The sequence below is a fragment of the Topomyia yanbarensis genome, chromosome 2, assembly GCF_030247195.1.
Source record: "Topomyia yanbarensis strain Yona2022 chromosome 2, ASM3024719v1, whole genome shotgun sequence".
Classification (NCBI taxonomy): Eukaryota; Metazoa; Arthropoda; class Insecta; order Diptera; family Culicidae; genus Topomyia; species Topomyia yanbarensis.
Genome location: NC_080671.1, coordinates 2,802,857 through 2,823,917, shown reverse-complemented (window position 1 = coordinate 2,823,917; position 21,061 = coordinate 2,802,857). Strand labels below are relative to the sequence as shown.

The following is a 21,061-nucleotide window of genomic DNA, read 5'->3' as shown; positions in this document are numbered from 1 at the left end:
AAACTTAATCTGGTAAGTCACAGCTATCGATTGGCGGCCCATGTATTTTATTTGCAGTGGCGTGTGCGCATCCGCAAGCCGCTGAACGGTGGTTGACGGAATAGGGGGTCCGAATAACCCCGTATGCTCATTTCGCACAGAATCACCACTTCTCGTCTCGAAAATATCTGTGTTTTCACCCAAACAAAAATTCTTCCATTAAATAGAAGCCTCAAGCTTTCCAAAACACTTACTTTTTTATTTTTTCACTTTTATTTATTGCTTTAATCACGGTTTTACCAATATAATGTTTTGAGGATGGCAAAAAATGAAACACGTTGTATAGCCTTTCTACAAAGAACAAAGAATCAGAGTAGCGGTTCCAGTCAGAAAGTCTTGCTATTGTCTGAGAATTCGAGGGGGTCCGAATTACCCCCACTGTCTTAATAGCCCCGGGTCGCCCTACTACCACAAGTTATTTTATTCAAATACACAAGTAGTCTAAACAACATTTACTTAATTTTGTATAGTGTTTTCGATCAACTTGGTCGAATGTACAAAAGCCACGATTCTTTAGTATTGAAAGTTTTGCATTTTTACGTGGTTTTCATCCCTCCCGGATCATTTTATTGCGTATTGATTGGATTCTGCTTTATACCACCTATCATAATGGCCAATAAATGGTCAGTACCCAAAATACTGGACGAACCCTATCAAATATTGAATACAGGAAGATTGACAGAATTAGGGTTACTACACTTGTTGTCTCGAACGTCGTTCTTGCATCGAGGGATTTTAATTGTCCCGAACGGACGAATGGGTACGACAACACTTAACATCAACCGCCTCGGTATTAATTCATACTGCGGGAATATGAGACATTGTTGTTTACCTTCGCACAATGTATAAGGAATCAAAACGAGTAAAGCTATTACTAATTCTGTTGCTTCACAAGCTTGCATTATTCCTATTCCGAGTGATAGCAGACTGGACTAAAAATAACTGAATCAAATCATTCAGCGTTATTTCGAAAAAAATCTCGCAGTTTTCTGTTGATACCATCAACCGGTTACACATTCTACAGTCACGGTCTTGGCTAGTTGATTCCATCAATTCTTCGTCTGACCAATGTCGCTGGTGACTGCTTCTTTCGCTTCGCTCAATATTGGATGGAACTGGTAACGATTTTGCGGAGTCAGCTCTTTTGGCATGAGCTGAATCCATTGTCGTTGTACCATTTTAGTACGCCCTTGATGTTATGGCAGCTGGCTAGATCTGACCAAAAAGTATCTGGACCATCATGGATTTTATTGAAAGATAAATTCCGTTTTTCCCCCTTCAAATACGTACGAATTCATAGCCTTGTTCATCAGACAAAGGTTGATTTTCTTGCCGCAAGAGTAGATCCCTTGCCAAATCATATTTTCTTTAAAATTACCCACCAAAACAAACTTGAATCTTCTAGGAACCATGTCGCGAGCAGGAACCTTGGTAATTGCTTGAAATTCTTATAGATTTCATTATCGATCTACCTAGAAATATCAGCATAATTCTGCTGATTTTCGGCAAAAATGGACAGAGACAGCTTTAGTGATGATGTGATTAGCGAGTACAGTACAGCATTCAAATTTTTTGTCAAATCAAAATCCACGAGGTATCAGCTTTGATTTTTGACGAGTGGCTTTCAACTGCAGTTGACGATAAAAGGTTTCACTTCGAAGCTTCTTATGCATATTGTGGCCAGTTATGAGAGTTTCCTTGTCAGAGTCGGAAAATGTTTTTTTCATTTGCCAAAATCAGGCGAAACTGACGAAAGAACGAAGCTTCTTTCCATACTACTAGCACTTTGCGAAATCGAAAATGAGACAACGGGCTAGGACAAAGCATGCATGTAGCAGAGCGTTTTCATTATTCTCTCCGCACGCTCGTTTTCGCTCTGAGATTCAGAATGATATTGGCAACTTCGATGTTGAACTTACTGCTGGGGAAACGAAAATACACTAGCAATGATATTTATTTGTCGATTCTGTAGATTTGCGAGCTAATGATGGTATTGTAAGACGGAAGCCTGATCGGTGTGCATATTTCTCACTTTAACTATAGTCTAGTTGCATTATTAGATGCACATTGCAATAATTTCATTTAATGAATGAGAATCGCAAATTACTGAGTGTGCATCAAAACGAAATTGCAACTTCGGATTGTCATAGGAAAACGAAAGTCGCTGCTGCTGCTGCTACTCGTTTTCGTAGAATCGAGAGCATTTAGCGACGAAAGAGGCAGGGAAAGGACGAAGATGAATTCTCTGAACTTCGTCGTTTTAGGCTCTGTTCCTTGTACTTTATAATCTCTCGAACCACAGTACCTTCGGGATAATCTAGCATTTTGCCAGCTACCGAGCTAATGCTAATGGATTTTTGAGTGACTGTGCATTGTTCCCTCCTGCATGACGATTAGCTCAGAACCAGGTTAGTCCAAAGCTACACTGAGCGGAACTGGTTACGAGTAACAAAACGCCTGCATATTCAACCATTGGGAACACAGTTACCGCCAAAATTAAATTCCCCATATCTAAATGATTTAGACATTAGAACTAAGTATTTCCTGATCATCGCCATGGAGCAATTTTACAAACATGACGGCTTATTTCGAATAAACCAAAACAGAGACATGTTGTCGCATCCCAACAAGCTTACCTTCAATGAATGTGGTTGAATCGACATCTACTTGTTTTTGTGCTAGTTGTTCTCTTAATTCAGCTCTAGTATTTTTCCTGAAAATACCGACTCCAATAAGGAATCTGAGATGGCCTCGAGGGATGACGTCAGCTGTAGGTAAAAATGATGCTTAGGCTTACGGAAGTCGCCTATCTTCAGTATCATCACCTTGGCAATGCAGTACTGATATCAATTGATTCGTTAGCCCAAGCTAAAGATTTCGCCAAACAATTTAAAATGCGTGGTTCAAAGTGACTGTGTTGAAATTAAGACTCCCGTGTAGAAGGAAAATGACAACACAGTGGTAAGAATCCATCACACTTGATACTTGAAAAAAAATTCCGGTTTTAGGTACGTGTGTTCTTCTGGAGAGGATGCAGATCGAATGACCAGTTCCCTCCTACTTGGCTATACAATTCAAACCCAACGGAACTACAATTAAATATTCCCCTATGCAAGTACTGTAATCAGACGACAAACCATGGAAGACATTGTGCGGAAGATGGTTAGGATAATGCATCACAACCGATTGCCCGCTCAGCTCTTCAGGCTATTATAACAACTGCAAAAGCAGCATTTAGCACCCCAAAATCAACTGCCAATACCATCGGCGAGAAAATTAATACCAAAGACGGTAGGTGTCCGCTTGTAAATGAACGTTAATTTTATAGGTGCCTTCACACCAAGCAGGCACCCAAAAATACATCTATTCAAGTAAGTAAATGGAATAATTTAATCTTAAAGGGTGTCCCGGTCAAAAATTGGTCTCAATTAAAAGCATATTTATTTTGCAAGTTTAATTCATATAGAGTAAAGAAAAAATATTCACTCAAACTTCCTTTTTAGCGAGTGCGAATTTCCGGTCTTTTCATTTGACTCCTTCCATCAAATTTTGAACATTCACTTTCATAGCCACAGACCACCAGTTTACTTTAAAAAGCATCTCGCTGACAACTGAGGTTGAGCTTCCGCTTGACGATTGCCAATATTTTTCTATTCAGCGGAGCTCTGGCGTGTTGAGAGAGTTCATATACCTCCCAAACGGTACACAAGAAATAAAAGTTGGTAGTAGAGGTGTGAAACCTGTGCGAAGGATTGATCATAAATCAGTGCAATCGCTAGAGCTATCAGAATAGTTTATTCCCAAAAACTTTCCCCACATCTTAAAACAGAGGCAACAATATCAAGCCGCTATTCATACAGAACGCTATCTAAGGGCGAATGACCAAATAAGTTAAAGCCCCTATAAACAATAATAATTATGATAACAACACTATCCTAAGATCAGGATCTTTTACTGTTTAAATGTGAAAACTGCCAAATAACTTAACGAACAAGACTACTGAACGACTCTTGACTGTAACATATCGTGTTATAAATTAGGTTAAATTAGGTTAAAATATCAGAAATTTATAACAAATAACAATGCAAGATATAGTTTTAAAATATTTCTGTTTTGTGTTTCTGATCGGGAAGGGAAGCAGGATGGGTATATTTTCCGTAATTTTGAGATTGGCTTTGGATACGACCAGAAGGTTAAACTGAACTAAAGACCATCACCAAGGAAGAGGAAAACTCCACACAGGGTAACAAACCCGTCACAAAATATTCCATAGTTACAGAAGAATCGAAACACTCACGATGTTCACGAGCTTCTATCAAGGCCCAACAGTGGCGGCGCGAGGTGTTTTGCCGCTCGGGCCAAAAATTAAATTTGCCGCCCCTTTTATAATGATTTTTCAAATGAGTTCGATTTTTTCCCACCTATATGAAACAAATATGATAGAAGTATTAGAAAATGTCTTCATGAAAGTGAATTTTATCACATTTTATTGTCAATATTTGTTCATGGCGGTAGTGCTGCGCATAAATTTGCTCGCAAAAGGTGGCGCTATGACTCCGCTCACATGTTAGCGTCGCGCTATTGGTAGATTCTTTATAAAATATAAGATATTAGTTATAATTACCCTAAATGTAAAATTAAGGTATGAAATGTGCAAGATTCAAATTAAATCAAATTAAGTGCAAGATTAATTAATTTTAATATTATATAACGACAAAAAATCGCGAAGTTGCTAAAAAAATCCTATTGAATGCATCACAATTATTTTTTTAAAAATTATTTGTTTTAAAAACTTACATATTTAAAAACACTGATCATAGAATGGGACAAATCATTTTAAAATATAATTCTTGTGAATTACTGGCGATCAACCATGCCTTTTTTTAAATTCTCTAGCTAAACGATCAGAGAAACTTAATATACCTTTAACCCCATTAAACCCATTTCTATCTATAACTATAAGTTTTGGCTAAGGCAAGACTAGCTTATAAAATTAATTGTTGAGATTATTAAATTAATTGTTGAGATTATTAAATTTCATTTGAGCACTAGCATATATAGGGGAACCCGGGGCTATTAAGGCAGTGGGGGTAATTCGGACCCCCTCGATTTCTCAGAAAATAGTAAGACTTTCTAACTATCGTACAAATTCGTGGAACCGCTATCCTGAAACATTAATTTTGAGAGCTGAAGTTGGTTCTTTGTTCTTTGTAGAAAGGAGTAACAACGTGTTTCGTTGTTTTGCCATTCTCAAAACAAAAATCATTATAATGGAAAAACCGTGATTAAAGCAACCAATAAAAGTGAAAAAATAAAAGGCAAGTGTTTTGGAAAGCTTGAGGCTCCTATTTTATGGAATGATTTTTGTTTGGGTGAAAACATATATATTTTCAAGACGCTCACCACTTTTGTGCGATATGAGCGTACGGGGCTATTCCTATTTCGGTCCCCCTATTCCGTCAACCACCGTTCAGCGGCTTGCGGCTGCGCACACCGTTGCACACGCCACAGCAAAGAAAATACATGGGCCGCCAATCGACAGCTGCGACAGACCAGATTAAGTTTTTGTAAAGCATTTTTTTTTTGTTTCTTAAGGAGTGTCTCTTGTAACTAATTCATAGGTAAACATAATTCCATTGTAAAAAAATTAAAGAAAAATGACGGTCTGAATTGCCCCGTAGGGAGGTCCGAATTACCCATGGCTGGAAAAAGGTAGAGGTTTGCAAATCATCGCCTAGCGCTGCCATTGAGTGGTGCAAATGAACCTTTTATGGCACCAAAATGTAGCTGAGGTTTCAAACTAACAATTAGGACTTTTGTATCGATTTTGTTGGCTATTTTCGGCAAATTTGAGACTAAGAGAAACGAAAGCAATGAAATTGAAAGACGGATAGGTATTCTAGAGCGAATCAGTTATAAACTTAGAACGGAAAACTAGAACTAGGCAGGCTCATATGGGCATGATCGAAAGGAAATGTGAAGAATTTTTTGCCTTCTGCAGAGTAGGAGTTGGGCGTTTCACCCAAGTCTACCGCATGGTCTATGGTAGAACATAACTCATCATCATGTTTTACCGCCGACGCCGGACTTTTGACCGGTAACTTTTTCACAACTATCCACCTAAAAGGGCGATTTGCTTAAGTAGGTCCGAATAGCCCCGGGTTCCTCTACGTATTATTCGTAGAACTGAAGTAATTGCAATTTGTCTGGCTAGATCCCGCTGGAGCAGTGCTGCCATTTTTCATGCTCCTTGATCCCCACAGTTTTGATGAAAAATTGTTTTGGAGCCGTATATGCGCCAGGGAAAAGTCGGACAAGAATGGATTAATGTATATTAAATAAATATTAACTTTTCATACTAAATTATCACAATGTTCACTTTCTTCTTGCCTTTGGAGTATTACAAATAACACGGTGCTATAGTGATTTTGTACTTTTCAAGTGACTTAGAATAGGTTGTAGATCTCATAAAATGCAATTCAAAATAATGTTGTATTCCTTCAAAATCTTGATATATTGCAAATTTCGTATTTCCGGACCTTTGCCGCTAAAAAAATTCTACACTTCATTTTTTAACCGATTTTCGATTTCTGTATTCTGAAGAAAAGACTTTTCCAACGCACAGAGGAGTAACTGGGGTCGAATCCTGGCCAAAACTATTTATTGCGGCTATTGCTGTTATTATGCCTTAATGTGAACTAAAAATAGTAAATAACTAGTTTTTGGGACAATTTGGTATGTATCCACCTACCAGTGCAAAGGTCATTTTTCTAGACCCTCCCGAATACTAGTATTTTCGAGGTCATCTTTGTGAATACATTTGTTTTTCCCGATGCATGAACAATTAGTCAGTGGAAAAAGGAGAAAAAAGGGATACCTGTGCATATCTTTATAGATATACATTTTGCCAAACATAGTATTTGGCCCTACAGCATTTTGGTGTACCTCAAATTAGTGGAAATATCAATATTTTCAAATCGCTTGGAATTTGTGGATCGGAAAAGATCGGAAGAGATTGAATGTTTTTCGGATAACCGGAATCTTGTTTTGTAATGTTTAGCAACTTTGCCGGATCTTGCCGTATAATGTAACTTTTTTATCATTCGAATTTGGAATAAAAAGTTAAAAAAGGGTGTTTCTAAAACTGGTCCAATTCACAGAAACACTACTATTTTCGGTTATTTTTAAGCTGAGATAACACAAATAGTTGTGTTCAATTACGTTTGTTATAATATTGTCTTATTTAATACAGTCATCATCATTAGAAAGCGATTTTGCTGAATATATAATAAAAAAATGATTAAAAACCCCTTAAAATATCACCATTTTGCATCCATGCAAAAAATCTTTAGCAATTTTTGGCAACCTCTTTATTTTGCCACAATATGCAGTATGCTTTTAGGTATCTAAAACAATATAAATAAATAAAAAATAGAAAAAAAATTTTTTTTAGTTATTGGCCAAGAATTTGTTCTAGTTACTCCTCTGTGCAACGGTATGCTAAGTTATGTTCTTTTGTTTAAAATACTCTGCGGGTTTGGGACAACATTTTGTAAACAATCAATATTTTGCGATTTTTTCATGAAAATTAGGAAAATTACTCAACATTCTTATTTTATTAAAAATTTAGAGAGATTTAGTTCTGCATTTAACGATCTGTTTATCTCCAAATTCGGTTAAAAATGGTAAAGTTAATTTTTGTTTCTCCAAATTAGATACTTGCTTGCATGAACTCTTAAGAGATTAGTTAGGCATTGCGCGCATTATGGCATTCTATAATCGTAACTTCCGTTATTTTTCCTAATTTTAATTTCAAAGTTTACACACATACTTTTAAATGTATAAGGAATCGAGCAAAAAAAATTTTATATGAAACCGTCCCCTTAAAAGTTCATGCGAGCAAGTTTCTAATTTGGAGAAAAAATGAATAACTACAATGCCATTTTTCAACTGATTGTTATGAAAAATACCGCATAATACTTTTAACAAAAGAACATAACAAATGACCGCGTAACTAATTGTTTAGACCCGAGAAAAAGTTTTTTTGCTACAAATCAATCTTTTAAGGGTATATTAATTTGATCAAACGTAGGTTTGTATTGTATTTGATCAGACCTGCAACCTTTTCTGGAACACTTTAAAAGTTACATTATTTTATTTTATTTTGCGGCAGAGTGTAATTATTCATTATGGTGCAAGAGTCAACAATTTTTTTAATAGTATTTGTAGTATTTTTATAATAATAAGAAGGTCGCCGAATGGTGAACACTTCCCAGTATTCGCCAGCTTCTAGCTCGTGCCTCAGCTTTGTAAGTAATTGCTTATCACACATTGAGTCCTATGTGCTCCCAAACGTCCCTAGGTGAAAGGTCATATTTTCGAATTTACATAAACAAACTAACAATCGTCATCATTATCTTAGTGACCTAGTGATTGTATTTTAGATTTTCGATCTTGGACCGCCAGTTCCATGGACGCCCACCGCACGCGCATCTTCCTAAATTGTGCACAGCCCACAGTCGACAACCTTTTTCAGGTCATAACTTTAACTGGTTTCTCTTTCGTCATTCCGCACTACAAGCCCAGTTCACTGTAGTCTGCCAAGTATACAACCACGCTGATAGCCTTCCAATGTCAGCATGGTTGTATACTTGGTACCGTTGGGGGTTCAGGCGTCTGCGCCATTCTCCATTTTCTACTGTGCTGCCGGGTATTGAACGCAAAATTCTTCTCCTAAACAAACCAAGCACTCGATATCCTGCTTCTTACAACATTCATGCCTCATGGCCGTACAGAGCAACAAGGAGTATCAGCGATTTGAATAGAGCAAATTTTGCGCGCATCCTTAGGCTGTGGGATTTTAGCTGACTACGTAAACCATATTCGCAGTAGCAACATGATTTTTTCTTTCGCGGCTAACATGTCACTGGGGTTCTAAGATATATGAATTTGTTGTAGCGTACCCCATCAATTTCCACCTCGAACCCAACACGACTGCGCGTTCTCTACCAGCTACCATGTACTTTGTCTTGTCAGAGTTTATAGCCAGTCCGATTGTTGCAGCTTCCCTTTTAAAAGGCAACAATGTCTCTTCCACTGCTCTACGCTCAACGCCAATGATATCCATATTGATCGCAAAGCCAAAAAGCATGATGATGGTTCTGTGTTCTCGTGATGATGGTTCTGTTCCTTTGCATATCAGATCAGTAATAAATTTCGACTCCATATATTTTCCATAAATCCACGTGCTTTACAGAGACCGAGCGAGAGAGCAATAGCACCTTAGAATCTAGTACATTGGGACACGAGGACTACCTTGCAGGCAGCACACAGTGGGGCAGAATACAATTTTCGACGCTCGAACCCTCTAGCGCCCTGGGTATGTATCCTGGAGGATTATCAATAAAGTCAAAGTATAATACAAAAAGTTTCTAAGAGTGATAGATGTTATCATGACATTTAAAGGATGTTTTAATCATAAATATTAAACAAAAATATCTTCCATAAAATTTGTATTAACCCACGAAGCGGCAGATGGCGACAGCTGGAATTTTAACGTTATAACTACGAAGAGAAATAAGTGGTATGTATTCCATGTACACCAGACTGGAAAAGGAATCACCCTGCACGGTATGTTATCGTGCGTCTTACCTATAGGCTGGTCGAAAGCTCAAGGAGGCAATACCAAGGCCTGCTATGATGAACTCCACGTGTAGGCACTCACGTTGCGTGTGAGTGCACAGAGTGATACCGTGGATGTTCACAATACGGTACAACATGTAGTTAAGTCTCATTCGGAAGTGAGACAAGGTGGGGCTTTTTTCTACAGACATATAAAATAAGGAAAAAATAAATAATTCATGTGAAATAATTCTAGCTCGCTTCAAAATTTTTGAGTAATCTAAAAATATGCAAATATTTGCTTGTTTTTGAATTCAAATATAATATTTCGGACTGAGAATAAATTTGTAAAGTAATTTCTAAAAAAAATTATTCAAACGCTGGGTGCGTCTTGTCTTCCCAACTGCCTTATCGTTTTTAAGCTCTCGGATAATCTTCTGTCTAGAAATCAGTGAACAAAAATGTTGGTTTGTTTACCCCTTGCTAATCGCCGGTTCCAAAAAAAAATCATTTAGTCGAAAAACGTACGCTACCGCACGAAATTAACCTTCTATAGAACACTTATTAGACCGGTTGGCTTATCGACTATGCTGGACCAAAGTACCCATTACACGTAACAGGAAAGGAAATACCTATCCAATGGAATTAAAAGATTGAAAACACAAAGTATACTTTTTGAGTTAAAGATATTAAAAGACAAACAAGCTGTTTACGGTAAAAGTTGAATAACTTGGTAACAGTTGAGATTTGATAGTTTGTGTAGCATGATTTTTGACGCCAAATATGATTCTCTATCACCCCTCTAGAGATTCTTAACGATGAACCAAACACCCTTGCCCCCTTCGCCCCCTTCGCCCCCCCCCCTAGCGCCGCCACTGAGGCCCAACCGAATGATACGGAAACGTCTGCGACCATTAACACCTCAACACCCAGAGTCTTTCCGGTGTTAACGTTGGTTGCTTCTGCAGCGGCCCTTAACTGTTTGCCAGGGAGCTGCGCTTTGCTACTTTGTTGGAAATTCTCTAGCGACTGTGGTGATGCAATTGTCGTTCGAGTTATCCTCCACAGCGAGAGTGGCTGATAGCTTTGGATTCATTGCGATTAGCTGGAGAGTTGACATTCTACACCTAACTAAACCGACAGAACTTGCAACTTAATGTGAACGGCGCAGAACCGTGATGCGTATTATGCTTTGCCAAAACAAAGCACTCTTCGGTGAATGCGGGTCAATTATAGTAAATTTCCAACCAGTGCTACAATGATACCCTGATGAGTTACAGAAGAAGTGAAAGAGTGCATATTTGTCTCTCATTTGGTAAAAAAGGTGAGCTTTGAAACGAATTTCTGTCTGGTTTCAATGTCTCTCTTGAAGCCTACCCCAGTTCAGTAAAAATCGGTGGGTCAATCCTTCATCAAAAGTGATAATCCTAGTTGAGATGTCTTAGATTTTTTTCCAACTCCAAGGATTTTTTTTTAAATCAGAATGTAGACCAAAATGATTCTCCATAATTTCACTTTAGAATGATTTAAGTTTGGTAATATTTATAAACATTACGGTTGCAGCTTGGAAAATAACCCACATCCGCATCTAGTTGAGCCTTTAATTCCTACTACCTAAAGTCTCACATATCGAACTATATCTATTAAATAAACAGCAATAAACATTTGCAGTCATTGACACCATGTGTGCCATTCGTACTGAGCCAGAGTACCGTGAGTAAGGTCAGTGTTGCACTCGTCATGTTTTCTTTTAAATGTATAATCAACACACATAACTACGCAACAGAATGGAGGCTCGGCACCACTAATGCCACCATTGAACCGAACCAGGCACGGAAAGAGAATAAAGCAAAAAAAACTGAGCAAGAACTGAAAGCAACATACCTACATCCTAAAGTAGGGAAAGGTCGAGAAACCGGTGCAGTATGAATCAATCACCGGCCTGCTATTCTTCTTCTAGTACTACTAACACACGGAAAGAGCTGACTAGATAGCTGAATGGTAATTGCTCAATCTATTACATGCATGAATTATTTGGCGCGTTTTCATTCTCCTCGTATCTTCTTTCTGGCAGCAGCTGCTAAACACACAACTGTGCTGTGAATCGCACACGTGTTTATTTAAAAAAAACGAATGTGCGTCCCATGATAGCGAAGATAAAAATCGTGACGCTATCAAATTTAGTACTGGTTTAATTTCCCAACAATTACTGTTTCTAAATCCATCAGGCTTGAATTATACACAACTAAAATTGTAATGTATAAGCGATAAAAATCGCCTGACACTTTCCTGTTGATAACTTTCATAACCGCACACACAAAAAAAATATTAACACACTACCAACGAAAAAACTACTATCTACTAGATCGACAACTGTCACGAATTGTTTACTTCGTATAAAAATAGTTTGAAATCTATCTTGGTCTGTATATCAACATTTCTATAAATATTCAAACACCATACTGCGAGTGCTTAATTGTAAAAAAGCTGTCCTCAACGACGAAAAAAATTAATCCAACGACACACATCAATCTACTGCAAGTGGTACCTACGAACAAAAAAATCGTAAAATGACAAAAAACCCACTTTTTTGCTCGTCTCCAAATCCGGTCCCAGCGTTCCGGGTACTTAGACTTTTGCTTATATACACTATCGGCTGGGACGCAGTAACTACACCGATCAAACACACCAAGCAACGGCTTCTGACTGACGGTCAACACTTTCCACTTTTTTGTACACTTTATATTCACTCGCAAGACACACCTTTAACTTCCACAATTTCACGTCCACACGGGTCGGCTGCGAACAATAAACTGAACGGGGCCGTCGTCTTCGCGTGCTTGTCGTAGATCAATCGCAAAACGCAACCAGTCAGTCGCTAGTAGGCGCTGAACCACCACCCAACTCAAACCAGAATCCTCTAAAGCAAAGCAGCCGCGGCAGAGGTCGCTATACAAAGCTGTGTTGCTACGTCTCGCGTTCGCACATGTAAACCGACTGGGCGACTGGTATTTATACACATTTGGTTTGGTTTGGCTATTTTTCATTCTTTGCTGCCTTCGTTTGTATTTTCTACGTCTACAGTATCATTCTCCCGGGGTTCTCATCGTTCGATCGTTCTTACAGATGTTTGTGCACAGCATGTATTCGCACGCAACCACGGAACTGTACTTTTATGCCACTTCTATGCTGACGCATGGTACGAGGTTAATTGTTGGTTCGTTCTATGCTCAAAGACAGATTAAGTCATTGCCACTGAAAATAATAAATTATAAATCATAAACTGGAATTTCACTTTAATTGCAATTTCGGAGATGCGCAACTCAATCAGCCACTTTTCCGTGTATTTCATGCGTACTTGTCTTCGGTCTAATCGAAAATCAAAGTCGCAAACTTCTGCACGAAAGGTGGAAACATTTCTCTATAAAATGGGTGAGACTGTCATTTTTCCCATAGAAAATAAAGAAGTAAAAATGGACACAAACAATTGATACTGTTGAAGTCCCGTCGTACTTAATTGTTCATGCTTAATTCCAATTGTGAGCAGAATCAAAACGATCAAAAATAACAAATGTTTACACCTTTATTGAAACATCGTGGATTTCCGTTAGTTTGCAGTTACCTAGTGAACGTTACGGTATGGGAGGAGACGCATGGTGAATTGTTAATGCGCATTTATAGCCGGCACGAGTTAATAGTTCTTACCTTTAAAAAGCTGAGCTCCCGGTAAAAAATTATTACAATTACGCTTCCCTTTAGTATAGTGAATGAATTACCTTCAAAAGGGTTCCCATATTCTTGAAAACAATTTAAACTATTTTTTTTCCTACCACATTGTTGGTTGGCAATGATGGCTTCGCGCAGTTCCGACCGGTTCACACCGAAACATGCGCAAGTATTTACTATCCTCATACATTCGCAAAATTCGAGGTGTGCAATAGTGTGCCATGCCTGGCGCTTGCCGTCTCTCCAGTAACGGACTGCGGCAGCATGATGAATTATCACCCAGTAGGCATTGATGAATATTCGTGTTTTGTAATGGAGCACTGACACCCACGAACACATCTCTACCCTCTGATGCTGAAAGCTGAAGATTGTTTTATCAATTAAAATTCCTCCAATCGAGATGTAGCACTCTGCGATAATTGATGTTAATGAACGAATGGGCGAATCTTGGTACATAGTGACAGCATTGGTCTGGAGATGCACGTGATGCTTCATTTGGTCTTTTTGCCTGACTGGTGTACGTTCTGGAAAATAATCTGACTAACCTAGCTATTCCATGCAATACTTCCATCAGCGAAAGAAATCGCAAAAAACGGTCTTATCTTATCACGACAGCAGACAATTTTCCTGTCCCTTTCTTTTGGAATCGTGATTATCAGCCGAGCGGACATGACCAAAATTTCTCGAGTCAGAATGTGATAGCAAAAAACGTGCCAATAATGATCCGGATGTCATACCCAGCAATCATGGTCTACTAATCTTGTATGCTTGCTATAAGCAACCAGCAACCAGGTATATGACGTTTATTTTACGCCCACTGTGATCTTGCTTTTTTGGCCACCAACCTCTTCTTAAGTCCAGCAATTTTTTTCCTCCAAATTCAAACGCAAAATCCAGGTCAAAATGATTCAATGCCAATGCAGCCTGAAAAGATTATTGTCGAAGATTCCACGATGTTACGAAATTATTCAGTACACAATGACACCAGATGGTACTCAACAGGCGAATAATTAAGCTCTGAGAATGTCTGCGTGAGCCAAGCCCCTTTTCGACCGAGTTGTTTTATTTTCAGCTCAGCCTCTCCATACAACAGGAAGCACATGCGCAACCAGTTGGTTGTGTGTTTGAGAGGTGTTAGGGTAACTGTCTACATTTTGTTCCTATCGCCTTTATTATATTTTATAGAAAGTTTTATTTTTCAATTACACTGGTTTACAGTAAATTGCATCCTGAACATTTTTATATGAATTCCGTAGTTAAAGCGAAAATGGGTCGGATTTTTTATATGGAGCGGATTTTGCAATATCGCGGAAAAACAATCTTAAATTGAAAAAAAATGTTTGTCTTCTTCATCGTAAATATCTCTAGTTCTACTTTGTCGATTTTAACAAACTTCGTTTCAAATTTTCGGTGATTAGATTACCCATCGATTGCTCATATAACATGTTTTTGTTACAATTACAGTTTGATCGCTATTTATACATTTAAATGATAAAAATTGTCAATTCCTTTTAATTTTTTCATTAGTTTAATTCATGGATGTTGAAGTTTAATCGATTAGGTATGTTGAGAGCAACGCAAGGCAATCGTTCCTCCCTTTGCCTTTGCGGAAGTCAAATTGTGTATCTGACAGTAAGCCATTTGCTTCGGTCGATACGAGTTGTGGTCGGAGGCTGGTTTTCCTGGTTTTTGGATGACGATGACACTCACTTGTCTCCGATCATGTGGGACAATGTTACCCCAAAGAAACTTATTAAATAAATTCAACAAGCGTCTCTTGCCAGAGTCTGGTAGATTCTTCAACAAGTTGAATTTGATTCTGTCTGGCCCTGGAACTTTATAGTTACATGATGAGAGAGCAAGTGAGAATTCCACTATCGAAAACGGTGTTTCGTTGGCGGTATTGTGAGGCGACGCGGCGCAGTAGATTTTCTGTGCCGGAGCGGAATTCGGACAAACCTTCTTGGCGAAATCGAATATCCAACGGTTTGAATATTCCACGCTATACAAAACTGTGTTGCTACGTCTCGTCACAATGATTGTAATTTAGCAAGTGTTTTAATGAATCAATTTTGGGGATAATACTTCTGCAGTTCCACTGTAAAACAGTGATCAGATCCCTGATTCCGCCTAATAAGTTAGCCATCGAAGGATACGATCGCTGTAAGGAGGGGCCATTGTTCAGTCAACTGTTTTAAAAATGTTCTTACTGTTGGTAGAATAGCAACCAGCAAGCTTTTCAGAGGATCGGTAATGTTGAAAGCTATGAATATCCAGTCCACAATGTCAGAAAATTTAAGGAATCCCGTTTTAGGTTGAGTTTCTGACTGTAAAATTGGAGCACTTGGGATTTTTGGTGCCCCGGGGAGTGCTGAGAACTTCTGGTTGTATTTCAATTTCCCAAAACCAGGAGGTATTATCTTCGGATTTGTACCAGCACTTCCAGTTGATGAATTATTTTTATTTTGTACCCTTGTTTGGGACAACCTAGGACCCTTACGAGGAAGTTCAGGTGAGTTTTGATTAGGTCTTTTCCTAGAGTTTCCAAGCGGAGCCAAAGAATGCCCCTCGCAAGGGTCGTTAGAGGCGTTATCGTCAGTTGGCAAGAGAGCGAATGGGTTTTCGGAGATAAGTGGAACAGCTCTTTGAAGCATTTCTGCGTAAGAGCGTCTGGAGCGATCTTTGGCGGATCGCTTCAGTTTATCCGCGCGAAGTTTGTACGTTAGGCATGTCAAAAGTGCATGCGGATTCTCCCCACAGTAAACACACTTCTCAGCGGGCCTACTGCAAGTATCATCCGCATGGCGTTCCCCACATTTACCGCACCATTGCTTGTGATCTAGCTGCTTGCAGTTGGAACAATTCATGACCCGCGGTACAAACAGACGCACAGGTAGACGAGCTCCTCCCACTTCAACGTAGCTCGGAAGTGCAGATCCGGCGAAGGTTACGCGAAACGAGTCTGATGGATAGTAATTCCCATCTTCGATGGACTTTGAGTGCAGTTGCTTGCACTCCAAAATCTTAACTGATTGAAGGTTACGGTCCTTCATCAGATCATCGACAGTTAGACCCGCATCACTTACCACACCGTGGATCTCCACATCACGAGAAGGAATGTAGACGCGATACTCCAGCGTAAAGAGGCTATTTCTAACGATACCATTGGCCGGTACCGGTAAACTACATTTTTTCGGTATATTTAGATTTGCACAAGCGGCTGTACGGCTACAGCGACGCATCACTACAGCTCTTGCCAGAAGGGTAGCCAAACCGAGTACATTTTCCCGTAGAGCAGTAGAATACATTTTTGTTTTGCTGCTGTACTCCGACTGCTCGGTGCGAGTGTGGCGTATTAAAGTTTGTTCTCTCGCTTTGTACACTTTTCTCTGCGTAGTCAAAGGGAGAGGCCCACACACGAAAGCGTTGATGCCGGTCGTGGCGTAAACGAACCGCATTTATTGTCGTCGTTTGTGATTGAAAATATTGAAAATCGTTTGTGATTGAAAATATTAAAAAGTGTAAAATAAGGAAAGAGAAGCTGTACCGCTCGCGTGTGGTGGCTGTACTGGGGGCAGTATTTTTTGTCATGTTACCACTTTGCTTACAGACTGCCGTACCAGAGTCGAAATTTTTTTTTTTTTTCGTTTACCAAAATCTGACGAAAATGACGAGCGAGCGATGCTACTTTCTAAACCACTAGAACATTACGAAACCGAAAATGAGACAACGGCCTACGACAAAGCATGCGGGTAAATTCAATTCATTATTTCCTCCATACATTCGTTTTCGCTTCGAAATTGAGAACGACATTAGTCTCTTCGATATTGCACATAGCGCTGGCCAAACGAATAGAAACTAGTAATGATATTTATTTGTCGTTGTTCTATTTGGGAGAATTACAAGCTGGCGATGATATTGGACGACGGAAGCACTATTGGTGTGCATATTTCCTGTGTTTGCGGCGTTCTAGTTACATTTTATGATGCACATTGCTATAATTTCATTTAATGAAAATTAAAATAAAAATCGAAATTACTGATTTGAAATTAAAACGAGATTGAATTTTCGTATTGTCATAGGAAAACGAAAGTCACTACTTCTGCTACTCGCTTCCATAGAATCGAAAAAAGAAGGGGCGTTGTTTTTATTGTTTTGCTTTGTGTGAATTTAGTAACGAAGGAGGCAGCGAAAAGACGAAGGTGAATTCAGTGAATTTCATCGTTCATTGAATGGGTATGAGAATTTTTGGCCCTGTGCCGTACAGTGCTGGGCATCCTGCAATAGCGTCGAAAGAGAAATGAGAATGCAGGCAGAAGAATTGCAGCCGCAGAAAAGGTAGGCATTTTGCATCCTTGGCTGTAAGACATTGGGGGAAAGTGGGGGAAGTGGATCGACTATAACATCATCTCTCTCCGAATCAGATACACGTTACTCTTCCCCATAAGATTCGTTCGGAGGGTGATCCTTCTGTTTGTTCTATTTTGTTGCGGAGCAACACGCTCGACCGCACTATTTAACTTATTTTAAAAAAATCAAAAACGATAAAAAGAATAAAAAATAAAAAATATCGATAAGAAAAGTAAAAAAACGAAACACTGCACCAGTTGGTTCCTGACGAGCTGGTAGGTGAATTGATCCTTCGTTTCTTTTATCCGTCACCCGCATGACTTTCACACAGTAGAGAGCTGGTATAGCTCGTCTAAACAAAACCGTCTTTCAGGTTAGAAAACTGTTTAGAACCGCACTACACTGCACTGTCTGACACAATTTAACGTTTATAATGTTTATACTCCAGCCCTTGCTGGGATAAACACCTTCACCGATATCGCCTAACTCAAGGCAACACACTCGACTGTATCGAAAGAGCGTTCGGTTACGAATGATGACGTCCATCAATTGCAGTAAGGCCCACGGCGCTGCAGCCACTGTTGTGATATCGGAATGATGTAATTATGTCCCAACGCAAGTGATGAATATAAAAAAATTTATCACTAATACAAGTTAGGCAAGTTTTGTTGTGCTCGTTTAACAAATAACAAACAGTGAGTATTGCGCACTTCTCACCAACCAGGACTCCGCACTTTCAAAGTGCGAACTGCGAGTGATCAACCTGCTACTTAAAAATGCGAGCTGTCGAAAAATATATTTTAAGTGATAGAGATGGATCTCTCATAGGCAGACCAGTCAATAAGAAGAATCTATTAGAAGCATGTTAATTGCGCAGTGCGGCTCGAATCCAGTTTATAGTGCCACAAGCAATATTAGCTATGATGTCATCTTCAGTCACCCACTAAGGCATTAACTCCAGAGGCATCTGTCATACTTGTAGTGATCTGATGTTAGAGTGTAATAACTGTAGTGATCTGATGTTAGAGTGTAATAACGTCTGAGTGTAACGCCAACAGTTCAAGAGAGGGTAGCGAAAGCGAAAGATAGAGAAGAGCACCACTTGTAATGGAAATAGAGAATAAACGTATCACTTTTAGATTGACCATCGAACGGATAAGTCGTTTTAGTTTGTGCGGTCCATTATCCAAACACTACATTTGGCGACGTGGAGGAAATTAAGTGTGAAAAAAATCAAATTTTTCGAGTGTTGTGTTGACTTCGTGGTTGGAAGAATGCAGCAAAGGTAAGCAAAAGTGATAGTAAATGGGGTATTTCCGACAGTTTGTTTTTGCTGACGCAATGAGCGGAAAACAAAATGGTCGATAATTGAAAAAATGCTGTGTGTATTGAGCAACCGTGTGCTAATGCAAATGTGTCTGCCAGCGAAAATGTGAGGTTTTGCGGCATAATAAAAAGGGATTCAAAAGATTGGCGATTCTACGTTGAAACTGCTCGCAGATAGCGCTGGAAGGAAAGTGTTACTGATTTGATTCTGTTCTGTCATAGTGCATATATTTTCTGTAAACATTGGTAAAAAATGACTTTTAAACACCAAATTACCGATCAATTTGTTGATAATTGTTTATGAAAATGAAGGAAAACCATCATTTTATAAGATGATGAGTAAACATCTTGCGAAAAGAGTGTAAAACATAGTGGTTTCTAATATTATTCGTAGAGCTATATGCGCGCTGTTTCGAAATGTAATTTGTTGAGCACCGTAGCCGCCGCAACAGCATTTCCCGTTCGTCCTAAGTTAAGCTAAACCTTCATGAGATGGTGTAAATTCATGAAACTCTCCAGATCAGGCGTGGAAAGAATATATCCGGCTAATAGGAAAGTGTCAGCTTTGTATCATGCACAGCCGATCCTTCTCTCCGATAGTCTTCACTGAATCTCCTACGTAGTTCAAAATATGAAGGAGTTTGACATTGGTACTGATTGGGTCTCGGTTTCGAGTTGGAACTTTATTTATGGAACGATTTTTTATAACCACAATAATACCCCGATTACATTTCGAAGAAATGTATGAGTGAAATAGTTGCAAATGGCTGTAATTTCAGAATAATTGCAAATAAAACTAAATTTCTTACTCGTTTCATTCATATTTTGGCAGTGGTAAGCTTTATCCGAGAAGATAATGAAGATTTTGTTGTAAGCTACGACTCACTTACGGGTGAAAAAAAGCAAACTGTATCACTTTGCCAGTTCATGAGCTAAATCATAGGTGTCGCATGACTAATTTTGGCTTTGCCGCAAATCGCCAATAGAGTTTTTATTATCGAAGTGATGGCAAGTGTGTGCCACCAACCTGAAAGAAGACTGCAGAGAGAGAAAAGAAAGCTATGACAACTGTGTGTCGAAATAGAAAAAAATATGGCAACTGTGTGCCAAGTATGGATGTTGTGGCAACTGTGTGCCGAGAGGGAGAATATTTGTGGCAACTGGGTGTCCAAGTGAAAAAAAGAGGGAGCAATACACATCTTTTCATTTGTGTTACCTGTATTTCGAGAGAATTATCGGGGCAACTGGGTGCCAGAACGATAATGAAGGAATGGGGAGAATGAGAGAATTTTTATATGTATTGTACCATTTACTGGTTGCGGTATGTGGGGAATGAAAAGATCTAATGTTGTATCCGTAAAAGTGTTCGAAGGCCTTTTGCACAACGGCATAGGAAACGAAAAAAACATGGGAAGAGAGTTTGGTTTGTTTGAAGAGATGTCATTCTATTTTGTTATACCATGAAAGTTAGAGATCGAAAACATGTTCATGTTACTTTTTTATTCGTTCTACGCATTGAATTGCTACTGAAACGTGTTCATCTTTGTTTTGTTTAGGACGGATGCGATGCAGCGCATCAAACCGCTTGAGACGGTGGCTGACAGATAAAGTCTGCCAGTCGAGTGGCAAAAATGGAAGCGAGAGCTAGAGCGCTATTTTGATGCTTTTGGCGTTGTCTCTCAGTGGGAGAAGAGATCACAGTTATTGCATTTGGCTGGTCGACACAACTGCCAAATTGCTAAAAGTGTTGAAGATCGGATTTGATGTGGCTACAATCCAAGAGCCGCCCAAGATTACCTTTCCGAAAATGAAAGGCATAGTTGTTGAAATCCCTATTGATAAGGAGATACAACCAATCCAACAAGCATATAGACGCGCGCCAATCGCCTTGGAAGAACAAATTTATGAAAAGTTGAAATACTTGCTAGACATGGACATCATCGAAAGGGTGAATGGACCTTCTCCGTGGGTCTCACCGGTTGTTCCAATCGTGAAAAAA

The 21,061-nt window shown here is 39.0% G+C and overlaps 1 protein-coding gene across 1 annotated transcript in view; it reads right to left on the bottom strand.

Annotated features, from left to right (window-relative positions):
• LOC131678921 (sialin) overlaps window positions 1-12,661 on the bottom strand; it is a 79,754-nt gene extending 67,093 nt beyond the window's left edge. The window contains exon 1 of the mRNA XM_058959365.1: window positions 12,247-12,661. The gene's annotated coding sequence lies outside the window, so the exon portion shown is untranslated. The remainder of the gene's footprint in view (window positions 1-12,246) is intronic.
• Window positions 12,662-21,061: the final 8,400 nt, after the last annotated feature.